Source organism: Papaver somniferum, chromosome 5 (genome assembly GCF_003573695.1).
Source record: "Papaver somniferum cultivar HN1 chromosome 5, ASM357369v1, whole genome shotgun sequence".
Classification (NCBI taxonomy): domain Eukaryota; kingdom Viridiplantae; phylum Streptophyta; class Magnoliopsida; order Ranunculales; family Papaveraceae; genus Papaver; species Papaver somniferum.
The window spans coordinates 164,145,261-164,151,501 of record NC_039362.1 but is presented as its reverse complement, the minus strand read 5'-3'; positions in this window follow the sequence as shown (position 1 = coordinate 164,151,501).

Genomic DNA, 6,241 nt, shown 5'->3' with positions numbered 1-6,241 from the left:
TATTCAGAAACCTATAATCCTGGTTGGAGAAACCATCCGAACCTTTCGTGGTCTAAGGGCCAAAGTCAAGGTCAGTTTAGTAATTCTAATGCTCCCCCAGGTTTTGGCTATACTAAGAATCCTTCAGGACTAGCTCAGTTTCAGAATCAGTCAGATAAGAAAATCCTAAGTTTAGAGGAATCTCTCGCCTTGTTAACTCAGCAAACTGCAAAATTCCAGTTATCCGTAGAACAGAGTCTACAAGCTAGTAACAGGATAGGACAAGAAAATAGTCAGGCTATTTCCGAGTTAAAAACCCAGGTTGGTCTGATAAGTGATTCTTTGAGAGAAAAAGGTAAGTTTCCTAGTCAAACACAACCCAACCCTAGAGGAGTTCATGAATTAGGTGCAAAACCATCGAATCAATTGAATGTTGAACCCTTAGAAGTGGTAGAGTTGTAGACAATAAGGTAACCATGCCCGATAGTGAACATACTGTAGTTCACCCCTCAGGATCTCACCTCTCAGACCAGTAGCTGAAGAGACTGATAAAGTTTCTGATGATGTGAATTCGGTTCCTGAAAGGTCTGATTTTAGGCCTAGAGCCCCATTTCCTCAGCTATTAGTACCAACAAAGAAGGAATCGAACTTTAATGACATAGTGGAGGTTTTTAAGCAAGTTACCATAAACCTTCCCTTATTAGATGCAATTAGGCAAATTCCTGCTTATGCCAAGTTCCTTAAGGATATGTGTACGCGAAAGCGAAAACTTAGCGTCCAAGAAAGCCTTTTTAGCTAGTCACGTAAGTTCAATCATTCAAACACCACAACTCCAAAGTACAAAGACCCAGGTTCTCCTACCATTGCTTGCACAATAGGTAACTTCCGGGTAGAAAAAGCTTTACTTGACTTAGGAGCCAGTGTGAACTTACTGCCATTCCATGTATACTTACAGCTAGGACTTGGTGAAATGAAACCTACTCAGATGACACTGCAGTTAGCTGATAGGTCTGTTAAAATCCCTCGAGGTGTTATCGAGGATGTTCTTATTGAGGTCGACAAGTTTATTTATCCAGTGGATTTCGTGGTCCTAGATACCCAACCTGTCCCTGACCCAGAGAACCAGATACCTGTGATTTTAGGTCGCCCATTTTTAGCTACGTCTAATGCGATCATTAACTGTCGAAATGGTGTGATGAGTTTATCTTTTGGTAATATGACTATGGAGATGAACATTTTTAATGTCAGTAAGCAACCTCATGAGCTAGATGACACATGTGTTGAGGAGGTGAACATGATAGAAGCCTTAGTTCAGGAGTCATTACCAAACATCTTGTCTGAAGACCCATTAGAAAGTTGTCTATCCCATTTTGGTTTAGATTTTGACGACGATAGCACTATTGAACAGGTGAATGCTCTATTAGATTCTACCCCTGTGTTAGACACTGATAGATGGAAAGCTAGGTTCGAACCGTTACCAGTTTCTGAGACTACCCTAATTCCTTCTTTAGAAGAGCCCCCAAAGTTGGACCTTAAACCACTACCCGATACTCTAAAGTATGTGTTTTTAGGCCCATCTGAGACTTTACCTGTGATTGTAGCTTCCAATTTGGATAGTGATCAGGAAAGTAGGCTAGTAAATGTACTTCAAGACAATAAGGAAGCTTTAGGGTGGACTATAGCAGACATTAAGGGTATAAGTCCTACTGTGTGTATGCATCAGATTCATTTAGAGGAAGACTCCAAACCTTCTAGGGAGATGCAACGTCGACTGAACCCTAACATGAAAGAGGTAGTTCGAAAAGAGGTGCTTAAGTTGTTAGATGCGGGTATTATTTACCCAATTTCAGACAGTAAGTGGGTCAGCCCTGTTCAGGTTGTCCCCAAGAAATCAGGTATCACTGTAGTCCAGAATGATAATAATGAATTAATCCCAACCCGAGTGACCACGGGATGGCGTGTGTGTATTGACTATAGGAAATTGAACAAGGTCACAAGGAAGGATCACTTTCCCCTTCCTTTTATCGACCAAATGCTAGAGCGATTAGCTGGACATAGTCACTATTGCTTCTTAGATGGCTACTCCGGTTATAATCAGATCGTTATTCCCCAGAAGACCAAGAGAAAACCACTTTTACCTGTCCCTTTGGTACCTTTGCGTATAGACGCATGCCTTTCGGGCTATGTAATGCCCCTGCAACTTTTCAGCGTTGTATGATGAGCATATTTTCTGATATGGTAGAACGGTTCTTAGAGGTCTTTATGGATGATTTTTCAGTGTTTGGTTCATCTTTCGATGAGTGCTTGCATCATTTGACATTAGTGTTGACTAGGTGTAAGGAAAAAAATTTAGTGCTTAATTGGGAAAAATGCCATTTCATGGTTAAATCAGGAATTGTATTAGGGCACATCGTCTCTTCAAAGGGTATAGAGGTAGACAAAGCCAAAGTTGACCTTATTAAGACTTTACAGGTCCCAAAAACCGTAAAAGATATTAGGTCATTCCTAGGGCATGCAGGTTTTTACCGTCGATTCATTAAGGATTTTAGCTTGATTTCTAGACCTCTTTGCAATTTGCTTGCAAAAGATGTTAAGTTTGTCTTTGATGATGCTTGTTTAGAGGCTTTTGAGAAGCTTAAAACTTTACTCACTACTGCCCCGATAGTCCAGGCACCTAACTGGAACCTACCCTTTGAGATTATGTGTGATTCTTCAGATTATGCTATAGGCGTCGTTTTAGGACAACGAGAAAACAAATTACTTCATGTGATTTATTATGCTAGCAAAACTCTGAATGATGCCCAAATGAACTACACAACTACCGAGAAGGAACTTTTATCCGCTGTGTTTGCCTTGGATAAGTTTAGGTCCTACCTATTAGGTTCTAAGATCATAATCTATACAGATCATGCTGCTTTGAAATACCTTTTATCTAAGAAGGATACCAAACCTAGATTGATTAGATGGATCCTATTGTTACAGGAATTTTCCCCAGACATTAGAGACAAAAAGGGTGCAGAAAATGTAGTAGCAGACCACTTGTCTAGGCTAGTTGTTAGTTCCCCTAGTGATTCCCTTCCTATAAGGGATAGCTTTCCTGATGAACAATTGTTCTCTGTTTCCCAATCACCTTGGTATGCAAATATAGTGAATTATCTTGTTACTGGTCAAACCCCTCAACATTGGGGTAAGCAAGATCGTTCTAGGTTTTTAGCTGAGGTCAAGCATTTCTTTTGGGACGATCCTTATCTGTTTAAGTATTGTCCGGACCAGATTATTAGGAGATGTGTATCTGAGAGTGACCAGTCTAGTATTATCTCCTTTTGTCATGAACATGCATGTGGGGGTCATTTTAGTGCTAAGAAGACTGCTGCTAAGATTTTGCAGTGTGGATTTTACTGGCCTTCGTTGTTTAAAGATTCCCATAGTCATTGTGTTTCTTGTGAGCGTTGCCAGAAGTTAGGAACCATTTCCCGTAGAAATATGATGCCTTTGAACCCTATTTTAGTGATTGAGGTCTTTGATGTGTGGGGCATTGATTTTATGGGTCCATTTCCTATTTCGTTTGGTTATCTTTACATACTTGTCGTGTAGACTATGTGTCTAAGTGGGTTGAGGCGGTTCCGTGTAAAACGAATGACCACAGGGTCGTAGTCCAGTTTTTGAAAGAGAATATACTTACACGTTTTGGTACGCCGCGAGCTATAATTAGTGATGGAGGTTCACACTTTTGTAATAGACCGTTTGCTCTTTTAATGAAACAATACGGTATTACCCATAAAGTAGCAACCCCATATCACCCTCAGACTAGTGGTGGTCAGGTAGAGGTTTCCAATAGGGAAATTAAACGTATTCTAGAGAAAACAGTTAATCCAAATAGGAAAGACTGGTCGTCGAGGCTTACTGATGCCTTATGGGCTTACCGTACTGCGTTTAAGACACCCATTGGAATGTCAGCTTATCGTTTAGTGTTTGGAAATGCATGTCACCTGCCTGTTGAGTTAGAGCATCGATCCTATTGGGCTATTAAGAACTTAAACTTTTCACTGGACAAGGCAGGAGCTCAAAGAAAGCTCCAGCTCAATGAGTTGGACGAGATTCGTAGAGATGCATACGATAGTGCTAAGGAGTATAAGAACAAAATGAAACTTGTGCATGATAGGAATATTTTACGAAAGTCATTTTCTCCAGGTCAAAAAGTTCTTCTGTATGACACTCGTTTGCATCTATTCCCCGGGAAGTTACGCTCTCGGTGGACCGGTCCTTTTGTGGTATGTACTGTTTTTCCTCATGGCGCTGTTGAGATTGAGACACCAGATGGTAGTAGTTCTTCGAAGGTTAACGGTCAGCGATTGAATCCCTTTTTAGAGCCTTTTCCTACAGGTGATGTTGAGGAGGTCCCTCTGGAGGACCCTGTTTACCTTGATTGACCAACGAGGCGATTTTGTATGTTGTATAATATTTTTGTAGGTTTTTGGTTACACTTCACCCAGGTACTATCTTTCCGACTTCTCTCTTTACTATTTCCTCATGTTACTTATATTTTTGGTACTGTTCTTTGATTAGAAACATTGAGGAAAATGTTAGATTTAAGTTTGGGGGTGGGATAGAACTTTTTGTTACCTTTTCGTTGCAATAAATAAACTCCAGAGCCTAGAAATTTATCCCTATTAAGGATGGCACTAACCAATATAAATGGATGGAAGCATTTTTGTTGTAGGAGTTGAGGAACCAATCTGACTAGATGGCAACATCTAAAGAGTCTATTCATAAAAGCACATAGCTCAGGTGTTAGAAATAACATGATAGTTTCACCATATCTCGTTGAGTCCTTTTCACTTCTGTTTTTATTTTGTTTTGTTTTTAAACTATGTTTCTCTAAGTGATTAGGTGGGGCTCACGATTCAAGTTGTTACCAATGCTAGGGTGAATTAGAGTGATTGAGATACAAAGAAAAAAAAATAAGAAGAAAAAGAGACCAGACCATCAGACCAACTAGAATAAATTCAATAAAGTCGACCACTGGAACCCTTGTATATGCCAGTTATGTTGACCTAGAGTTAGGATTATCGACCACTGGTACCCTTGTATATGCCAGTGTGTTGATATTAGTCAGACCGGTATCTCAGTCCATTAGGATGGGTTCATTTTGGCGGAGGCCTTCAGACAGATATGAGAAACACCGTTCACCTAGTAAACATCAAAATCATCTATGTTTTTCTATATCCATCTTCTTGATCTATCCATGTGATTAGTTTTGACTCCGGATATTGATGTCCATAGTGTGACTATCTGAGTAGAGTTCTGTCACTTCATATGAATTTTAGTATGCTTGAGTGCAAACTCGTGTACAACAATTGGAATTTCGCATCAGGGTACTTCCTCATGTAGTCAATAAGTATGCCAACCAAGGAGATTCTTTAGTGCCTTCCAAGGTTCTGTGTAGATAGCTAGGGTCTGGAGTATAAAGGTTTTGTGGGTATACCTCTGGTAAGCCCTTCGGAGACAACACTCCGTCACTAGGGACACCTAGGGGTTTAAAGGCTTATTGCATACGCTAAATGCAATCGACGATGCCTGCGACAGTGAGTTAGGATTTTATTTCTATATTATTTTTGCTCGAGGACTAGCAAATAATAGGTTTTGGGGTATTTGATAGTCACATTTTTGTGTCCGATTTGTCTCGATTCTATATATTGTTAGGGCTCATTTTTGTACTTATTATGGTGTTTTATTTATTTGTAGGTATTTTTGGCCAATAAACATTTTTGGAAAAAATTGACTCTAAAAGTTGATAAAAGCACCCGGAGGAACCTGCTATAGGACCTCGAGTTTGGATAAGGGGCACCCAGTTACTAAGGGACACCCTATGGCTATCTACACCCCAATTTCTTAAAGGAGACCAGTCACAGATAAGGGGAGGTCATCTTCAACTATCCAAATCTCAAATTTGGCAGGAAAGTTTGTCCAGCAAAGTTCAGACTTAGGGTTGGATTTTTCGGCAAGATTTAAAGAGACTCAATCGTTAATATTGGTTGGGACAGACTTCTTAAGGTTAAACAGGGTGGATAGGTCCATCAGATTTGATTAAGTAGGGCCGGATCACCGAGTTTGCTTGAAACAGTGGAGGATGGGTTTCTCGGGTTTTCAGGGAAGGATTCGAGAGAGGTATAGCCAGAGTTTTTCATGGGAATAAATTCAGACCAACACTTTGCGACAAGATAGGAACGATAAGAAGTTTGGTTTCGAAGAAATAGGAAAG